The following is a 21,675-nucleotide window of genomic DNA, read 5'->3' on the forward strand; positions in this document are numbered from 1 at the left end:
TTAATACCTTTATGGAGATATAATTCGTGTATTATACAATTCACCCATTTAAAGTACACAATTTAATGGTGGGGCACCTGGATGGCTCATTCAGTTAAGCGTCTGACTCTTGATTTCAGCTCAGGTCATGATCCTGTGGTTGGTTTGTGGGTTCGAGCCCCAGGTCGGGCTCTGTGCTGACAGTGCAGAGCCTGCTAGGGATTCTCTGTCTCCCACTCTCTCTGCCCTCCCCCATTCTCTCTCTCTCTCTCTCACTCTCAAAATAAATAAAATGAACTTAAAAGAATAAAGTACACAATTCAAAGGTATTAATATATTCCCAGCATTGTGCAACCATCACCACAATCTAGTTTGCTAACATTTCGTTCCCCCAGAAAGAAACCCGTACCTGTTGGCAGTCACTCTAGTCATTTCCCCTAGCCTGCCCTAGGTCTTGCCAACCCCTAACCTACTTCCTGTCTCTATAGATTTGCCTATCGTGCACTTTTCATATAAATGGAATCATGGAATGTGTGGCCTGTTGTCTGGTTTCTCTCACTTAGCATAGTGTTTTCAAAGTTCATTCACATTGTAGCATATAGAAATACATCATTCCTTTTATGGATGAATAATATTCTATGGTGTGGATATACCATTTTTTATTTATCTGTCGTCAGCTGATGGGCATTCGGCTTGTTTCCACTTTTTGGATATTATGAATAATGTTTTCATTTCTCTCGGGTGTATACCTAGGATTGGAAGCCTTCCCCTAAGTTTTAATAACCCAGAGCTTAATATGTGTTTTCACTGATGCTATGGGGAACCCTTTATTACAGTTGGAAGACTAATAATGAATGTCAACTAATAGAAAATCGATTGAATTTCTTTTGAAAACACATTTTAGGGCTAGGCATTTTTTAAGTGTGCACAAGTCAGTTGTTTGCAAGTTTATCATCACAACAGGGTGAGAAATCTGTAGTGCAGTAAGTACGGTTCAGAGAGGCTCGGTAACCTAAGATTGTAGTCCGTTTTCTTTAGAGACTTCATGACTTCAATAATGCTTACTGCAAGTAATACCAGTCATTAATACAGGGTTTGTGTCCATGGGGAGAGGAGGGCAGTGAGAAGACTCAGTAAATTTGGCACAAATCCCTTGAGCAGAGTTTTACTTTCCTATTAACACAAGCTTTTCTATTATGAAGCTTCACGGGGAATTTTTAAGACATCTCTAAGACTTCACGGCTTATAGCCTATAGCTATATGCCCCAGGTCCCTGGTTCTTGCCCCTCCTCAGGACAAATTCACTTTTATATGTCCTTAGGATTATTTTGGTGTGAGGTTTAAGAAGCACTGATGGATGGAATTTTTTTTTCACATGGCTGTGATATGACTTGAAAATAATTTAACTGGTATTTCCTGAGTGGAGGGCCATGGAACTAGTTGTTAAAAGATGTTGCATTAAAAGAAAAAATAAAATCCTGTGTTTAAGTAAGTTTGAGAAGTAATGAGAGTAACAAATTTATAGTTCCTTTAATTTAAAACTTCTCAGAGGCCAGAGAGTTCTCTTATCTCTGCTCGAAATGAAAGATCTAGAACTACCTGCCACAACCTTCAAAATTAGACCTGTAAAGCATTTCACAGAAGTTAAACCTTTGCCTTTTATTTTAAAAGTTGAGTCGACCAAAACAATTACAGTAATTAGAAATCATCCCAAATGTTAATTTTAGAGCACTGAGGAGATATTCATGAAAAAGTACTCTCTAGATGTAAAACACTCCAATTTTATGAACCACTGAATACAGTTTTGTCTGCCTGCAATGCTTCTCTTCTCTTGTTTTCTCATGTGTGACAGTGTTGGGATTGGTAATGCCATTTCCTTAACTGTTTCACCTGGCCTGTTTTCTGATAAAATGGCTTCATGCTGGCAGACACATTTTCCATGATTAATTAAGCATGAAAGGGTGATTTTTTTCTACACAATTTCACCTTTCAAGCTTTAAATTGATTTTCCTCTGCAGCTCCAATTTTTCTCTCCTGTGAACTCACTTGTTAGGAAAAAGAGCCCTAAATAGGAACCTGCTGGTGTATGGTATAACGGATATTTGGAAGGGGTCTCTGACAGAGGTTTCTGCAGGGTCTTTTGGTCCTAGTGTCGCAGGATTTTTTTACCACAACACCCGGAAATCGTTGTCTTGCCTCTTTGGAGAATGAAGAGGTGGACACAAAATGAGCAGCAGGCAAAAGTCTATTAGAGTATAAGATCAGAGAGGAAGAATAGTATGAAAGCTCTCTTTACAGAGAGGGCACATTCAAAAGTGAATGCCCCAGGACTATAGGCAAGCGTCCTTGTTTTATAAGGTTCTGGTCGGCCGTCCCTTCCCTTCCCCCTCATGCCTTCTCAGGTTCTGCCTTCATTGGCTTGATAGCTCTAGGTGCTGCGTTGTTCATTCCTGATTGGCTCATTTCTATGGTATGAGGGATGGTTCCTTGTGGGTCACACGTTTTTATGGTCTACTGCTTATTTTTGGTTAGGTCTTTTGTCAAATTCCTGAGGGAAATTTGCGGGGGAGTAGGTGGTGTCTCTCACATTCTTAAGGGAAATCTTACGCATGAGATGGTTTGCTGTCGTCAGACACTCCCAGCCTTGTTCCAAAATATGTGTTTTTCCCACCCAGGGACCTCAGGTCCTATCCTTTCCCTGTCTGCCTATTTTATCCTATCTTTTCCTATCGTACTAGCTACAGCCTGTGCCATCAGAACTCAGTTCCCTGCTTGGACCACCTGACATAGAAATAATAGGAACAGCTCCCCTATGGCTATTCGTACCAGCCATTTCCTCTGCGCTTCTCCGATTCCTTCACTTACATATCTCTTTAACTCTGACCTGTGTCATTACTAAGCCGAGCATACTCTGCACAGCTCACTGCAAAGTAGTATAGCATAATGCAGTTTGGAAATCCTGTTTCAAGAGTTGTTGTATGGCAACAGGAAAGTTGACTCAGGAAAGTTGAGTCTTCTCTTCCTTCGGGCAGTAGTTCCAAATGCCAAGGAAAATGGGGTCACTCCAGATTAGTGGATGTCATTGCTTTACTCATAGTTGCTCTGGAAGAAGCTGGTTATAAATCATATGGCAAAACATATAAGCCGCATTTAATGGAAAACAAGTACAGCTAGAAGTTTGGAAATAATTGCATTCACTCTAATTTATCTCTTCTTTTTATTCTTACCAACAATCATGTTATTACTTATTCATTTCACTCAAAGTTACTAATGTTAATTTGTAGACAAAAGATTCTTTAATGTGTTGTTCTAAGTCTGAATTTAAATCAATATCTGGCTTGCTAGCACATACTAGAAAGATTCTCTGCTGGCCTTGAAGAAGAAAACAGCCATGTTGCAAACTACATGTTGAAAGATCCACATGGCAGTCATGGGGTATTGGAGTGTTGGTGGGGTTCATGGGGTTAAGAGCTGACAACCAAGAAAGAATTCTTGAAGATGTCTTTGGTGCAAAAAGGTGATTTTATTAAAGCATGGAGACAGGACCAGTGGGCAGAAAGAGCTGCACTGGGGTTGTGAAGAGTGGCTCCTTGTATACTATGGGACTGTGGGAGGTAAAGTCAAAAGGGAAGTTTCCAAAGTGATTTTCATATGCTAAAGATTCACAGATTACTGGAGGCCTAGCTAATGTCAAGCTAAGGTTGTTTTTCCCTCTAGCAAAGCATTAACGCTAGGACGTTAGGGAATTCCTGGCCTTTAGACTATCGATGGGATGTCTTTTTTCTTGTAAACTGGTGGTGACTCTTATTAATTTAACCTTTTTTTTTTTGTCTCTTCCTGTTTTGGGGTAGCCAGGAGTATACAAGGAACATCATACATATACCACCTGGGGGAGGGGGGGTGGTGTGCTAATTTGTACTTTGCCCTCAGCCTGTCTTATGGTCCCTCATCAGCAGGAAACTTCAAGGGACCTCTAGAAGCTGAGGGCAGCATCCAGCCAATAGCCAGTAAGAAACTGGGACTGTTAGTCACACAACAACAGGAAAATGAATTCTGTCAATAATCTGAATGAGCTTGGAAGCAGATCCTTCCTACTCAAGGCTTTGGATAAGGATGCAGTCCAGCTAACACTGTGGTTGCTGTCTTATGACCCTGAGCCAGGGACTCAGCTAAGCTATGTCTGTATTCCTGGTCCATTGAAGCTGTAGGATAATGTGTGTGTGCTTTATTCAGCTTCTAAGTTTGTGGCAATTTTTACATGACAGTAAAATACTAATACAGGAACCACTCTCTAATAATTATGTCAGAGCCACTTGTGTTTCAGTTTTACTATGTCTTATAATGTATGCCCAGAATATAAAAGAATAGAGGTAACCTTCAGATTTGCTGGATGCTAGGATCAATTATGCAGCTTTTTTCTCCAAGCTCTTCATGTCATTAAGAACAAGCAGGCAGGTAGATATTGTGATTTGTACTAAGAATACATAGGAGTGAGGCACCTGGGTGGCTCAGTCAGTTAAGTGTCCAACCTCTGCTCAGGTCATGATCTGATGGTTCATGGGTTCGAGCCCTGTGTTGGGCTCTGTGCTGACAACTTAGAGCCTGGAGTCTGCTTCATATTCTTTGTCTCCTTCTCTCTCTCTCTGCCCCTCCCCCACTTTGTGCATGTGCTCTCTCTCTCAAAAATAAATAAATAAACTTAAAAAAAAAAGGAATACATGGGACGACTGGGTGACTCAGTCAGTAAAGTGTCTGACTCTTGAATTTGGCTCAGGTCTAATCTCATGGTTCATGAGATAAAGCCCCATGCTGGGCTTTGTGCTGACAGCACAGAGCCTGCTCAGGAGTCTCTCTCTCTTTTCTCTCTCTGCCTCTCTTTCTCTCTCTTTCAAAATAAATAAACATTACACTAAGGAATCTACTCCTGAAATCATTGTTGCACTATATGCTAACTAATTTGGATGTAAATTTTAAAAAATAAAAGAGGAAATAAGTTAAATAAATAAATAAATAAATAAACGTTTAAGAAAAAAAGTATATATTTGATCTTCTCCCCATTTTGGAACCAAGCTTCTAAACCCCCTTGAATTCCTGTAAAGAGAATAGTCAAGGTATCGTTTGTTATGTTAATGAGGCGACTCTAGAAAGCACCTAAGGATAGGGGCTGATTAACTGGGGAGCCAACCTTGTGTTTAGAGGGTTAGAAATTTCAGTTCCACCCTTTCAACCCCCCACAACCTGTAAGGAGGGAAAAGGGGCTGAATCAATCATCAGTGACCAAAAACTAAATCAATCATGTCTATGTAATAAAGCCTCCATAAAAACCCAAAGGGCCTATTAATTAGGAGAGCTTCCAGGTTGGTGAACATGTAGAGGTACTGGGAGAGTGGCACCCTCAGAGAAGGCAAGGAAGCTCTGCACCCCCTACCCTGGCTGTTTGAGTCATACCCTTTTATAATAAGCCAGTAATCTAGTAAGTAAAATGTTTCTCTGAGTTCTGTGAGCCACTCTAGCAAATTAGTTGAACCCAAGAGGGAGTCATTGGAACCTCCCATCTATAGCCAGTTGGTCAGAAGCACAGGTGACAATCTAGACTTGCAATTGTCATCTAAAGTGAGGACAGTCTTGTGGGACAGGGCGCTTACCCTGTGGGATCTGATGCTCTCTTGGGATAGATAGTGTCAGAAATGACTTGAATTGTAGGATACCCAGCTGGTGTCAGAGAATTGCCTGGTAGTATTGGAAAAATTACACATTGGAACTGGTGTCAGCATCATAGCAAACATGCATGGTCTTTACCTCAATCCATCCAACTCACAACACCCAAAGGGACTGAATGTGATGTCTTTCTTTTTTCTTTCCTTTCTTTTCCTTTTCTTTCTTTTCTTCCTCCTTACTTTCTTTCCTTCTTTTTTTCTTTTTTTTTTGTCTGTTACATAAACTAACTCATTTATAGACTAGCAATGTTTCAAATGGTGGAGCTGCTCCTGGCCTCTCAAGTCCTTCAGTCTTCTGATGGCAGATGTTACTGTGATGGCAGAAGTAGTGATGTAGGTCTGGGTACTACCTGCTGCTGTTTTCATGCAGGAATCACAGTGCCAGATCCCTGAAGCTTGTCTTTTCATCTTGGTTTAGCCTAAGAAGGAGCAAGTGTACTTGGCTTGCTGACGAATTTCAATTTTCTTCACCATTTTCCTGAGGGAGGCACCATAATGAGTTCCATGTTTACTGATGATTCCAACCTTCTTGGTACATTTAGCCATGTCATCACAAACTAGGTCTGAGTCCAGAAACTGAATGGGATTGATTTCTACATCCCATTACTTTTGCTAGCTCTGTTTTCTATTGTTTGTTATGGCTTTTAAAACTCTTCATGTATTATTCTTTTCTTCTAAGGGCAGGAAAAAGTCCATTTGAATGAATAGTTTAGTTCTTTTTAAAATCACGTCTTTAGAGCACACCAGGAAAACCAAATAAACAGGGAGGAAACTGGCACTTTGCACTGGTTTAATATGAAGCACAAAATGGTGAGATGCTATACGCAGTTGGGGACTAATGCAAAAATACAAAAGATAGAAAAAATTTTAAACTGTTAGTCATTCAGAGACTAAAATAAATGTAGTGCTAACAACTGGTCCATTGAAATGAAAATATAATAATATTGACTTAAAGTCCACAATTCCATTAAGTGCTTAACTGATTCTCTTGCCCTGTAGGTCTGTCCCTTCCTCTCCTCCTTTATCTTCTTAGAGGTATAGAGAGAAATAGACTTGATTTTAGAGTGTTCTTTCTTTCTTTCTCACAGGTCAAATGACTTTCTAATGTCCTTATTGGGTTCTCACAATTCTAATTAATATAGAACCCGGGTCTTTCTAAGGTCCAATGAAGTCGTTAATAAAAGAAATAGATATATAACATTTAGTTGGCCACTTTACTAATCAGTACCCACTGAAATGAAAGCAGTTACTCTCTGTTAGTAAATGAATTCTAGAGCTCTCCAGACCCCAGCATCCTGTGCTGTGCCTCTGAATGTGCGCATCCCTATTATGGGCACCAGGGTGCTTACCAAGTGCAACTCTGAGCCATCTTATCTGAAGTATTTGGTTTTTGAGAATTGGGATGTTGATCTTTTGTAATGTGTTTTCACCCATCCTATGAGCTCCTATTGAATTCACAGGAAATCAAAAGATTCTACCTCGCTTGGTTTATGTACAGCAATCCAAATGCTTGAAGAAATTTAGTGGATGATAGAAAAACTGTCTAATGATGAACATAAGTCTTTGTTTCCAGAGTCTGTAACAATTAGAGGAAAACTAGCAACATTTTAAACAGGGGGGTGGGAGGGGGACATGTTTTAAAAACCATTTAAGAATTCTGTTGTTTTTTGTTTAACACTGTGGAGTTATATTGCTATCTGTGCTTCTGGAAACACACACACACACACACACACACAAACTAGATAGAGTTATCTCCTATTTAAATAGTGAGTAATATAGAGAATATGAATGTTTTTAAAAGAAATACTGAGACCACTGCAGTGGTCAAATAAAGGAGCACTGAGTTTAGTGACTTGCCAGGCAAGGAAATACACATCAGTGAGGAAATTCAGGGTGGTTCACTAAAGAGGAGAAGTCAGGGACCCATGTATCCCAGAAAGGGGAAGTTCACAAACTAGATAGGGTTATCTCCTATTTAAATAGTGAGTAATATAGGGAATATGAATGTTTTTAAAAGAAATACTGAGACCACTGCAGTGGTCAAATAAAGGAGCACTGAGTTTAGTGACTTGCCAGGCAAGGAAATACACATCAGTGAGGAAATCCAGGGTGGTTCACTAAAGAGGAGAAGTCAGGGTCCCATGTATCCCAGAAAGGGGAAGTTCACTGTGTTTGTGCTAATTAGGGACCAAAGCTTACATACAAGAGAGGGTGAAATGACTCCGTAGTACTGATATAACTGCTTAAAACAAGTCACATTTTTCATTGGTCACAGAAGACTCTTCATTTGGGTCTGGTGAGGATCTAACATACCAATCATTGTTCATCTTTAGCTGGTGGGTGCTTTAAATTCATAGCAGTTTCAGCTAAGGCTGTTTAGAACCAACTGTGGGAGATACAACATCCACTTTTGATACCTCCTAGGCAAGAGCTGTCGCAGGTACAAAGTTCATTTATAGTCCCTCCTATTAATTTTCATCTATCTAGACAAAACACAGTGATTACAGAAGGATAGGCAAATTATCTGATTTTCAGGTCTACACCACAATTTTGATGAGGGGGACTAATTTTATAAAATATCACTGTCTTTATCAGAGTCCCTTCAGATTCCTTTTGTTACAGAATCATCAGATGGTTGGAATAGTGATGGTGCAATGTTTATGATTCTGTTAACAATTGACATGACAAGAGCAATACTTAGGAACAAGGAGAGAAAGAGCATAACTAATGTATATAGAATACCCCCAACTAGCTTCCTGTTTTACCAAGCCCAAGCCATGAAAGTAGATGTCACAGATTGGTTTGTTCAATTTCAACAACCGGTTGTTTTCTTCTAAGTTTTATGCAAGTCCCATGAACTGGTCCTAGAACTTACACCAAGAAGCAACAAAAGATGCTAACCAGTGTGAAAACAGAATCTTGATTTGCCATTAAACAAACTGGAGCAATTCTGTTATCTATACTATCAAAGCAAGTACACGGAGGTTCATGTATTAACAATCATGTATTAACAATGTATTACATACATAGTTTCATATGCAATGACAAACAGGTGAGAGAAAGATTTGTATACAGCTTTCAATTTTTATTTTTATTTTTATTTTGAGAGAGAGAATGAGCATGTATGAGCAAGAGAGGGACGGGGGGGGGGGGGAGAGAGAGAGAGAGAGAGAGAGAGAGAGAGAGAGAGAATCTTAACTAGGTTCAAAGCCCAGCATGGAGCCCACTGTGGAGCTCAATCTCAACACCATAAGACCCATTACTGGACCCATACCTTAAACCACTTATAAAAGTTGACTCAAAATGGATCACAGGGGTTTAGTCAGTTAAGCAGTCAAGTGTGCAACTCTTGATTTGGGCTCTGGTCATGATCTCACAGTTTTGAAATGGAGCCCCATGACTGGCTCCACACTGACAGTGCAGAGCCTGCTTGGGATTCTCTCTCTCCCTCCCTCTGCCCCTTCCCTGCTTTTGTGCATACATGTGTGTGCACTCTCTCTTTCTCTCTCTCTCTCTCAAAATAAATAAATAAACTTTAAAAAAATGGATTATAGACTTAAATGTAATCCCTGAAACCATGAAACTCTAGAAGAAAACATAGGGATAAAGTTCTTAACATGAGCAGTGGTAATGATTTTTCAGATATGACATCTAAAGCGCAAGCCACAAAATCAAAAGAAACTATCAAGAAAGTGAAAAAGATAACCTATGAAATGGGGGGGGGGGGAATTTGCAAACCATAGATTTGGTAAGGAGTTAATATCCAAAATATATAAAGAACTCATACAACTCAATAGCAAGCAAGGAAGAAGGAAAGAAAGATAGAAAGAAAGAGTGGGCAAAGGACCCGTATGGACATTTTTCCAAAGAAGATATATGAAAGGTCAACAGGCACATGAAAAGATGCTCAACATCACTAGTCATTAGGGAAATGCAAATCAAAACCACAATGACATTACCTCATGCCCGTTAGAATGTCCATGATCAAAAACACCAGAGATAACAAATGCTGGCGTGGATATGGCAAAAGGGAACTCTTGTGCACTACTGGTGGGATTGTAAGACAGTCACTAAGGAAAACAGTATGGAGGTTCCTCAAAACTCCTAAAAATAACATATGATACAGCAATTCCACTTCTGGAAATATTCAAAGGAAACAAAAACATTAACAAAAAGATCTGTGCATCCCCACATTGACAGCACCATTATTTACAATAGCCAAGACATGGAGACAACCTTAGTGTCCATCAATGGACAAATGGATAAAGAAGTTGTGGTATATATACACAATGTAATATTATTTAGCCATAAAACAGGGAAATCCTACCATTTGCAAGAACATGGATGGACCTTGAAGGCATTTTGCTAACTGAAATAAGCCAGACAGAGGAAGAAAAATACTGTACGATCTCACTTAAATGTGGAATCTAAAAAAAGAAAAAAAGAGATTAGACTTACCAGAGGTGAATTGTTGGGAGAGGGAGAATTGGAAGAAGGTGGTCAAAAAGTACTAGCTTCTAGTTACAAGATAAATAAGCACTAGGGATGTAATGTACATGATGAACACAGTTAACACTGTTGTACAATAGACAGGAAAGTTCCCATGAGAATAGATTGATCCTAACAGCTCTCATCACAAGGAGAATTTTTTTTCCTTTTTTTCTTTTCTTCTTTATTTACTTTTTATTGTACCTATATAAGAAAGCAGACATTAGCTGAACCTATTGTAATCATTTCACAATCTATATAAATCAAACCATCATGGTGCATACCTTAAACTTTTCTCAAACTGGGCAGGAAGGGGGAAGTATGGGAAGTATGGATAAAGAATAGAAAAAAAGTATGTTCAGTGGGTATCTATTGATGCCTCAAGGTAATGAGAATTTAAATCTTGTGAAGGGTCTTGTTAACACTCCCAGTCAACATTTCTCTTTCCCTGGGTTGGCATTAATTTAACTTCCACAAAGGAAAAATAAACAAGAGTCTGTATACCCATGTATGGTATCAGGAGGAATCCAGAGATTTTCCAAAGGCTGCAGTGCTGATCAGAGGTTGCCTGATGAACAGGATGAGCAGGGGAAGAGCATCACATCCAGCAGGGGATATGGAACATGAGTATAACTAAAGAAAACTTAGTTACAATGAGGAGTTGCTCTGAAGCTCAGATATAGCTAATATTTTCACACCGGTGAGGCAGAATCTACAACTGCAATCAAATGCATTTAGAACGTTCAGGGAAATGTAACAGTCATAGAAACTTGTTCTGATACATTTTTTTCCATCAATGGCATTCTCTTGTTTTACTATCCTAATTAAAATGTGAAATTAACTCTATTTTGTAAAACTAAGATTTGTAAGCCACAGAATTTAGGTTTTAAAAAAAATCGTAATCCTTAGTTCCAGAAAATATATCAGGATATATCCTAACACTTTAAGTAATGAGTGCAAATGCATCCCTTCTACAACTCAAGTTTTTCCCCAGAGGATTTTTGAATAGATATTAGGTATAGTTTATATAAAAACACTTTTAAACCTTTGTGTTATATCTCTAAACTTTCCTAGCATTTCCAAGCAGTTGTACAGGTTTGGTCAGTTTTATAAACATAGATTTTTCTTTTCCATCTAATATTGTCTTTTTTGAAGGGTCTGAGTTTAAAGCTTCATAAAAGCTCTTTGGGCAAATTAGGTAGATCAAAATGGTTCGTCTCTGTCACTGGGGAAAGGGAAAAATTCTTTCCAGAGAATTCATGTTGCAATGGCTGTGTGCTAAATGCATCTGACTGAATTAAAACAAGCAAACAAAACAGGAAGACAGGGTCCCAACATCTAAATATGATTAAAAGGACATGTTGGGAGATGCTTGCATCTAGAATAGTTTCAGAAAAGCTTAATGTATCAGAGGAAAAAAGGGGGAGGGGGCAGGTATTATGGTGACTGTATTAGTCACTGTTCTCCAGAAACACAGAACAGTAGGAGTAGAAGAGGTATAGGAAGTGTGTGTGTGTGAGAGACAGACAGAAACAGAGTATTGGTTCACACAGTTGTAGAGCTGGCAAATTTGAAATCTGCAGGGTAGGCCAGCAAGTGGGCAACTGAGGCAGGTTTTTATGTTGCAGTCTGAGTTGGAATTGCTTCTTCTTGGGGAAACCTGTCATTGCTCTTAAGACCTTCAGCTGATTGGATGAAAGCCACACCCACATTCCGTTTTACTTAAATTCAACTGATTGTAAACATTGATCACAGCGAAAGAATACCTTCACAGCAATGTCTAGACTAGTGTTTGTCAAAAATACTGGACATCATCTTTTTTGTTGACACGTAAAATTAACTTACATCACAGTAACAGTTTTGCCAAAAACTTTATTTATTGATTGATTGATTTACTTACTTACTTACTTACTTATTTCAATAAGTATTCAATGGGGCACCTGGGTGGCTCAGTCAATTAAGAGTCTGACTTCAGCTCAGGTCATGATCTCACAGTTGGTGAGTTTAAGCCCACACCGGGCTCTGTGCTGACAGCCCAAAGCCTGGAGCTTGCTTCAGATTCTGTGTCTCCTTCTCTCTCTGTCCCTCCCCTTCTTGTGTTCTCTCTCTCTCAAAAATAAATAAATAAACATTTTAAAAATAAACAAATAAATTCAAGTTAATTAGCTTACAGTATACTATTGGCTTCAGGAGTAGAACCCACTGAATCATCACTTATATATGACACCCAGTACTCATCCCAACAAATGCCCTCCTCAATGCTCATCACCCATTAGCCCATCCCCCCACCTACCACCCCTCCAGCAACCTCAGTTTGTTTTCTATCTTTAAGAGTCTTTTATGGTTTGCCTCCCTCTCTGTTTTTATCTTATTTTTCCTTCCCTTCCCCTTTGTTCATCTGTTTTCTTTCTTAAATTCCAGGTATGAGTGAAATCATATGACATTTGTCTTTCTCTGACTGCCATATTTCATTTAGCATAATACACTCTAGTTGCATCCACATTGTTGCAAATGTCAAGATTTCATTCTTTTTGATGGCTGAATAATATGCCAGTGTGTGTGTGTGTGTGTGTGTGTGTGTGTGTGTGTGTAAAACCATAGATAGATATAGATATAGATATATAGATATAGATATAGACATAGATATAGACAGATATACCACATCTTCTTTATCCATTCATCAGTCAATGGACACTTGGGCTCTTTCCATACTTTGGCTATTGTTGATAGTGCTGCTGTAAACATTAAGGTACATGTTGGGTTGCTCTCCTCTTGAAGCAGACTGCAGATCCGCCTTCAGCACCACTGGAATCTCGTGCACGTGCTGCATGAGAAAAGCAGCCACATGTGTCTTAAGAAGTGTTTCTCCTCTGTTCCCTAGTGATACTTATTCCCAGTCTGTTGTGTCAGCCAGTATTAATACATAGAAAGAAATCCAGAATCTGGAAAATTATGGAAATAATTTTGGAAAGGATAATCTTGATAGAAATAGCATATTTTGATCCTTGATTCATGACTTCTGCCTGGGCCTGCCTAGGAAAACCAAAAGTCCATGTAGTGTAATGTAACTGTGGAAAATCATGCTGGGCAAAGGACCTTGGCTTAAGGGGCCATCATATTTTTGTTCTATGGTTGGTGCCATAAAATTCATATGCTCTGAGTTGGAAAATATTTCCTTTCCTTATAAACCCCAAGGAACACTTTTTAAAAGAAATTATATGCCCTAAACATTGAGCTTTCATCTTATTTTAAAAAGAGTGAAATTGTAAAAACTACTATCAGTATCATTTTTATGCCCACTTAGAATCATAGACCTGAAGACCGAAAATGACCTCAGAGGTTGTACCCATTTTTATGTTTCAGCATGTTCGGTGAAAGACATGGGGGTAAAGCATTACCTTGAAATTGTTTTGTAAACTTCAAGGGAGCTACTAGATTGGATTCCCTTTGGTATAGTCCAGGCAAAGAATAAACTGAGAAGCCTCTTTTTAGATGCTGCTTATGGAATCACCATTCCTTCCGTTTTAAATTTTTTAAATATAGTATATACAAATACTAACTAGTCTTCTAGAAGCTGGAAAGAGCTCATGTAAACACAAAGATGAAGTGGAAATCGAGGAGAGGCAGATATACAGGAAAGGCAGGATGAAGGAAACAGAGAAAGGCTTTGACAAAGCAAACACACACACACACACACACACACACACACACACACACATCTGTGTGTGTTAAACCTCACCCACAACATTTCTTTTCACAGTTGAGTATCTCCTGACCATTATATATAATAGGAGCCAAGGTCAAATTATGCAACAGCATAATTCAGAAAGCATATAATCCAAAGTCTTCAAAACAAATTTTGTCTTCATAAAGTATATCTCAAGTGATTGTTACACTGAATTTCCCTTACCATTACTACAGCAATGGGTTTAGTCTGTCACTGACCTATTAGCTATGACCTATTCTGCCATTTTTTATTCTGTGAATCTATAGTCTCATTCAACATGATGTGTAACAGAGCCACTTCCATTTTCCATAAGGGTCTATAAGATTTATGTATTTGGCATTTGATTGCTTTAGTGGAACCTACTGGGACCATTTATAGCTTGTGCTATAAAAAAAAAAGGCACTTTTATTTCTAGAAAATAAATACTTTACCCAAGAGTTTGTAAGTTGAGTGGAAGCTTTTCATTTATCTAGCAATTGTTGACTTGTGGTCTGGCAGAGAGGAATTGCTGACAAATTGAATGCTTCCCCTGGGAAAATAAAAGCTCAGCGTATATTCTTTGCCTGATAAGTACTTGCCAAGAATTAGGCTAATGACATTTGTTGGCTCTCTGGCTTGCCCATTTTTTAAGGCCTGGACTAACAATGGAGATGACACAGAGCTAGTCTGCGGTTTACTTTACCTTCCAACCTTTCCTCCCTAATTATTGTCTTGTCAGACCTTAAGAAGAACTCTACCAGATGTCATTCCCCATTCATTTAGAGCTTAGTTAGATGGTTCCAAGGTTTGGCCAAACCCACTTACAAGGATATATGAATATACTTGGCTCTACATTCTGGGCCGTGATGAGTAGAACTTTATTTTTATGTCTCTGTAGAGCTTCCTTTTGACCCTTTTTTCACGTGACTCCTCCTTTCCCAACACTTCCAAATCAAATTGCTCTTGAAACACTCTTCTATCTCCTTTGGGCTGACTGTAGACATAAGCTGAGATGGGGATGTGACATTTGTCTCTTTCTTTGTAGGAGAATAAGTGATTCTGGTTTTCAAGCCCACTATTTCAGAGCTGCTTTTAGCTGACATTAGAGTAGCCACCCTGGGGGATGTGTCCTGTGTTGAACACCTATAAAAAACTGTAGGGACTTGGTTTGGTTGGAATCACATCTTCCTAAGGTATAGAGTGTATTATGGCTTTTCAGGAAATATTACTTTCATTACACATACATAACAATTTTTATTATACTATCTCATTTCTTTTTTTTTTTTTCTGTTGGGTTGTGGAGAAGGAGAGAAATGCTAAGCTACAAAGCAAATAAAACTGTAGAATCATTCTTAAGAAAATGAAAACACGTATATAAAAGCTATCCATTTCTTGAGAATTCAGTATAACCACCACAATGTTAGTATCGCACTTGAAAGCAATGTAAGCAACATGTCAGAGAGCAAAGTGGCCCAATTTAACTAGTACTTGGAAGTCCTTGCAAGCCCCCAGCATGAGTTCATTTATTTCTGTCCACTTTTAAAAAATAATGTGCTATTAAAAAAAAAAGCTTAGCATACCATCACAGCTATTTTATTTATTTTTTGTATTTATTTATTTATTTATTTATGTTTTCATTAATTCATAAAATATTTATTTATTTATTTAAATATAATTTATCATCAAGTTAGCTAACATACAGTGTATACAGTGTGCTCTTGGCTTCAGGAGTAGATTCCCATGATACATCACTTACATACAACACCCAGTACTCATCCCAACAATTGTTCTTCTCAATGTCCATCACCCATTTTCCCCTCCTCCCCACCTTCCCTCCCATCAGCCCTCAGCTTGTTCTCTGTATTAAGAGTCTCTTATGGTTTACCTCCCTCTCTGTTTGAAACTATTTTTTTCTCCTTCCCTTCCCCCATGGTCTTCTGTTAGGTTTCTCAGATTCCACATATGAGTGAAAACATGGTATCTGTCTTTCTCTGACTTCACTTAGTATAATACCCTCCAGTTCCATCCATGTTGTTACAAATGGCAAGATTTCATTCTTTCCCATTGCCCAGTAGTATTCCATTGTGTGTGTGTGTATGTATATGTATATGTATATGTATATGTATATGTATATGTATATATCACATCTTCTTTATCCATTATCAGTTATCACAGACATTTCAAAGGGAAGACTTTACTTTTGCATGGTGTCTGGCTGCATCAATTACTGAGATAAAGAACAAAGTATTCAGCCATGCCTTATACTATCTCATTTCTAATGCCAATCAAGCACAAACCTATATGTCCAGTGTTATGTGATCAGTTTCTAGAACATGAGCAGAACACTGGACTATGGTGGGGGGGGGGGGGGAGGAGTTAAATAATATATACTATGGAAATGTAAAAGAATATATTTTTTTAATTTTTTAATGTTTTATTGTTTATTTTTGAGAGTGAGTGAAACAGCACGAGCAGGGTGGGGCAGAGAGAGAGGGAAACACAGAATCCAAAGCAGGATCCAGGCTCTAAGCTGTCAGCACAGAGCCCATTGAAGGGCTCAAACTCACCACAAGATCATGACCTGAGCCAAAATCAGATGCTCAACCAATAAGCCACCCAAGTGCCTCTGTGAAAGAGTATTTTTATTATTTTTTTAAAGATGTCTCTAGAACTAGACCCTCAAGTTTAAAGATCAGTTCACAGCCTGTGCACACAGTATTTTGCAGAAGTAGTTCTAAGCTAAGAGGATAACAACCTGGATTGCAGGTTCTGACTCCCTTTCTAACTAGAATAAAACCACAGGTCCATGCTATGATATCACTACATTTTTTAAAAACCATTATCTACATTTTTATGAAGCAAGGTAATATATTTACAAACTGCACCTAGGTCAAATTATTGGCAGTGCTCATTCTATTCTTTAAATCTATGTTTAGGTCAGTTTTTCTCCAGGAGGCAGTCAGTCATTCAACAAGTATTTATTGAGCCCTGTAATTTCTAGGATCTTTGCCAAGGGCTAGGAACTCCATAATGAAAATAAGCTACTGATATGGAAAGAGAACCAGACATAGAGACAATTCACTCAAGTACTAGCAAGGAGATATGTGCATGAGTGACAGAGATGAACCATCACCCAGGGAAGTTTTTCCAAGGAGCAATGTTCAAACTGGGCCTTGAAGGATGACTAAGAATTTTTAGCTTCACCGTTAGCTTCACAAACTGCACATAACTTAGAATAAGCTAACTCATAGGCTCCAAAGGCAGCAAGAGAGGTAGGAGATGACGGGGGTGGGGAGCCATGGTGGAAAGAATCCAGACCATGAGGGCTTTGCATACTTTTAGATTTATTGACTAGCTATGTGACCTTGAGTGAGGCACAATTACTGAACTATAGTCCCTTCACTTGTCAAATGTCATGTATGCCCGTCCCTGTATTCAAAGTGGTGGTAAGCATTGGATTTTCACATGAGATCTCAGATATTAAAGGATTCAGTTGTAATATGCCAGTGGGGTTAAGATCACACCTCTGGATGTGCCAGTGCACCTCTGTACCCAGATAGTTGGTGTGCCTTCCCAAGAACTCATCCTCCTCACATGTGGATAAGCCTCCTGAGAGCTTAAAGTTTGCATTTGATTTATCAAGTTGCACCAACTTATGCTGAGTAATACTATTTTTCCAAACTGGGACGTAATAAGTTAGTATGTTTTCTTTATTGCTGTGACAGTGCCACCTACCAAGGGGGACAGAAAGAACTAGGGAATGGTAAACCTGGAAGGAACTCAGAAAGGTTTTAATTCCATCCCTCTTTGGAGAGAAAAAATAATGAGGTTCTGAGAAAGACCCTGAGCTTTCTCTGGCTCTATCTAGATGGTATCCAAAAATGAGAATGACTGTTCTGATCTCCAAAGAGGAATTTGCTATATATATTGCATTGGTCTGCATTGCATTGCATAATATTTCATTACATTACATTACATTCTCTGGAAGGAAGAGTTTGCTTCAACATCCTCCTTGAATCCTATAGAGTCTTGAGAAGGAAGAAGGCACAATGTTTTCTCCCTTCCAGTTATGCCATGTGGAGCCCCAACTCCCAAAGAGAAATGGCCATTGCATGTGATCATGCAATTGGTGTATTTTTTCTTTCCTCCTAGTTGGAAACTTCTGCTAATAGAGTCTCATCCTTTTTTTAACATTCTAAAGTCTTGCTTTGAGAGTACTTCGGATAGTTTTGTTTTGTGTCAAGGGCAGGATGTGGTGCCCCTATTGAGGCATGCAAAACAATCGAAGAAAAGCTTCTGGTCTTTACTTTTTCCGCCTGCTTCCACTGCAGTAATATTGAAGAACTCTATTTTAAGAAGGCAAGAAGGGGCACAGATAACTTGTATTGTCATACATAGCAATAACGTGTTGGGTTTTATTCTTCAAATTGGAGAGCCAAATATATCATCAAGACAGTTTGGGGACATCTCCAAAAAGAATACCAAACACCTCTGTCACACTGCATTACACCTGCCGCCCCTGTAGCCCCTCCCACCTGGCGGTGAACACAAAGATCCCTTCCTCCATCACCTGCCCACACATTTCCAAAGACTGCATAAGTGAATATAGAAACACTGTCTGGGAAGTAACATTGCTGTAGCTTAGAAGAACACAATGAGAGAAATGACTGTAGATAGCTCATCTGTTTGCTTTTTAGTTTTCCCCTCCTTTTCTGAAAAACCTGATTTGCACAAAACAACCTGTTGTTCCTCAAGAAGAGAATGGACATGCACCTGTGTGTTGGGGACTCCAAAAGGAGGGCCACCTCTCCTCCCCTGCTTTGGGTCATGGGTGGCCACACCCTGAATCACTGAAGGAAGAATCAGGCAGGCCCATGGAGTTACTGAATAGAAGTGAATTATGCAAAAGAAAAGAGGGTGGAATAATATCCTTGCGCAGGAAGGGGATGTGGTATATCTCACCCAACAAAGAACATGGTTTTAAATTGCTGCTCACAACTCCAGGAACACTGGAGACAGCTAGGGAAAAAAATGGAAGTTGGTCTCATGCAATTTGACTTTTTCTCTTACCTAATTTTGTTAATTCTTCTATCTCAAGTTACTTTCTTTTCCCTGAAATTATACCTCTACTGGGGAAGAATACATTATATTTATCATAGTTCTATTCTGTAGACATGCAACTTAGCTGTACGCATCAAGCCTCGAACACATTTCATCACAATGAGGCACTGTGAAGCATTTTCCAAAGAAAAATGGTATTAACTGACACTACGTGAAAATTGATAGTGATAGGTATTATGATGAGGTGGTGCTTATGGAAGTCAGATACATTTTAAAGTTGGTGGCTGTAGAAGTTAAATGCTTATGACAATGAAGCTATTTGAAAATGTCATGGAGTATTAAAAAACATGAGTATGATATTAGATTTTCATTGGTAATTATTAAACATTTGAGATCAAATATCCTATTCAATTAAATCTTTTTTCAGGCTCAAGGCCATAAGCCATTAACATTTGACAATGACTGCTACCTTATCATTTAATACTTGATTTGACTCATTTGAGAGTCAGCATTTATTTGTTTTTTGTTTTTATTTTTTTCTCAACATGGAATGCTTCATGAATTCCTGTGTCATCCTCACACAGGGCCATGCTAATGTTCTCTGTATTGTCCCAATTTTAGTATATTTAGTGTATGTGCTGCCAAAGCAAGCATGAGAGTCAGCATTTATTTTAGATGTATTTTCAAAATTGTCTTTAGCAATACATAATCTATTTTTCATTTTAAGGTGTTTTCCAATCATTTCATTTGAAAAGAAGAGATTATATCAGAAACCAAAATTGGTACCTAAGTTACATCAAAATTAGATCTTCCTGAATATAGTATTTGGGTAAAACACTTAGGATATATTTCCTTTTTAAAAAAACTCAATGGGAGATTTTATGAAAATGTAAATGCATTATGCCCTTCAATTCAAGAAGCTTGAAATTCTGCAGTTGGGTATTTTTCTCCATTATTACTTCCAATTGCTTTCTAAGCCCTTGCCATTCCAAAATTCACTTTTCTACTTCTCTTCACCTCACTGTGCACTCAGATCTTTTCCTCGTCCAGACTGGTCCTGTCAGTTCCTATTCCCTGACTCCTATCTCTTCCATCTTGTTTGTCTCTTATTTTTCTTCTTTCTCATTGGCAGATTGCACACTTCCTAGCCCAGAGCTCCACATGTATCAGGCACTTGGGACATGTTGGTCCTGTTTACCCCCATCCTGCATCCCCCATTATGAGCTTATATGTTCTGTTTAGAACATTATAGCATTAATTTCGTTCTACATAGTTCTTTTCTTAATAATTCATTCTCCTGACTCATGAAGGAGAAAAAAGGAACTTAATAGTAATAGCTCAAACCATAAAAATGACGTGCCCACACTTCCCCACCTACACGGTCTCTCCTATCCAGTGCCTCCTGTGACCCTGTCTTTACCACCGTCTTACAGATGGGGGAGCAGAGATGGAGGCACCTGCCTATTGCACAGAGATCACGTGTGGGAGGGCTGCCTCTGGTCTTCCCACCTAAACTTAGCGACCTGATGCTTCCATTTCAATAGCTGCCCAGGAAAAAAGTGTGATGGTTAATCAGATCCCATGAATATCGCTCTTGTCCCCAACTTTAAACTCTGATTTGTCCACAGGAAAAATAGTTTTAATGTCCTTGATATTGTATCCTTCTAATTTTCCTCAGATTAACTTAGATTCAGGCTACCTTCTGAAGTCAACGGGGAATGTTTGATTATCAATGTCAAATTCAAATCCAAAATGTTTCATTTGTCATTCTCCCAAAATAGGAGTATGAAATATAGGAACATTTAAAAAAATTTTTTTAACATTTATTTATTTTTGAGAGACAGAGAGAAGCAGAGCATGAGCAGGGGAGGGGGAGAGAGAGAGAGATACAGAATCTGAAGCAGGCTCCAGGCTCTGAGCTGTTTGTTATCACAGAGCCTGATGCGGGGCTCGAACTCACGAACTGCAAGATCATGACCTGAGCTGAAGTCGGACACTCAACTGACTGAGCCATCCAGGCGCCCCAATAGGAACATTTTTTATCAGAGATGCAGTAAAATCCTTTAATTTCATCTGCACCAGTGGTTCTCAATGAAAGATTATTTTTCTCCCTAGGGGACATTTGGCAATGTCTAGAGACTTTTTTTTTTTTTTTATTGTTACAATTGGAGGATAGGGGTAGGTGAGAGACTGCTGTCGGTTTCTAGTAGGTAGAGGTCAAGGATACTGCTAAACATCCTACAATCCGCAGGACAGCCCCTCACAACAAAGAATTATCCAGCCTAAATGTCAATAGTATTGAGGTTGAAAAATGCTGCCCTAGAGTGTAACTAGATATGTAGCTGTTATCATTTGATATAGCAAATAACAAAGTATCATCCTTTGATAAGAAGATTATGGTTATGCTTGAAACTCTCCTTTTTTTTTTTTTTACTTCTGGATGGTAGTTTTATATCAGACTTACACAGTGGGATGAAACTAACTCAAAGGCTTCTTATTTTCCATTTTGTTACTTATTTTCCTTCACTGGCTCCCAAAGGCAACTGTCCCCAACGTTTAGTTCTTGATCTTCTTTTTTTTTTTTTTTACAGTTACTTCCTTATTGAAATACATAACATCGTCTATGCAAAGTCTTTCATAAATTGGACTTTCATGCAATCCAACGTCTGCATTCTTATTCATTATACATTAAACCACCTCTCATTATTTGGGATGTAATTGTTA

The 21,675-nt window shown here is 38.7% G+C and overlaps 1 protein-coding gene, 2 non-coding genes and 1 pseudogene across 3 annotated transcripts in view; 1 reads left to right on the forward strand and 3 right to left on the reverse strand.

Annotated features, from left to right (window-relative positions):
- The window catches only part of FREM3 (FRAS1 related extracellular matrix 3), an 86,611-nt gene that overhangs the window by 24,936 nt on the left and 40,000 nt on the right, over window positions 1-21,675 (forward strand). The window lies entirely within an intron of this gene.
- Window positions 5,937-6,242, reverse strand: LOC121039866 (60S ribosomal protein L37a-like; annotated as a pseudogene).
- On the reverse strand, window positions 16,029-16,148 carry LOC121040476 (small nucleolar RNA SNORA15). The gene has a single exon (XR_005795321.1). It is a non-coding gene; the product is annotated as a small nucleolar RNA SNORA15 (small nucleolar RNA).
- Window positions 19,491-19,596, reverse strand: LOC121040302 (U6 spliceosomal RNA). The gene has a single exon (XR_005795230.1). It is a non-coding gene; the product is annotated as a U6 spliceosomal RNA (small nuclear RNA).

The sequence above is a fragment of the Herpailurus yagouaroundi genome, unplaced genomic scaffold (genome assembly GCF_014898765.1).
Source record: "Herpailurus yagouaroundi ecotype Mexico unplaced genomic scaffold, PumYag 28, whole genome shotgun sequence".
Taxonomy (NCBI): domain Eukaryota; kingdom Metazoa; phylum Chordata; class Mammalia; order Carnivora; family Felidae; genus Herpailurus; species Herpailurus yagouaroundi.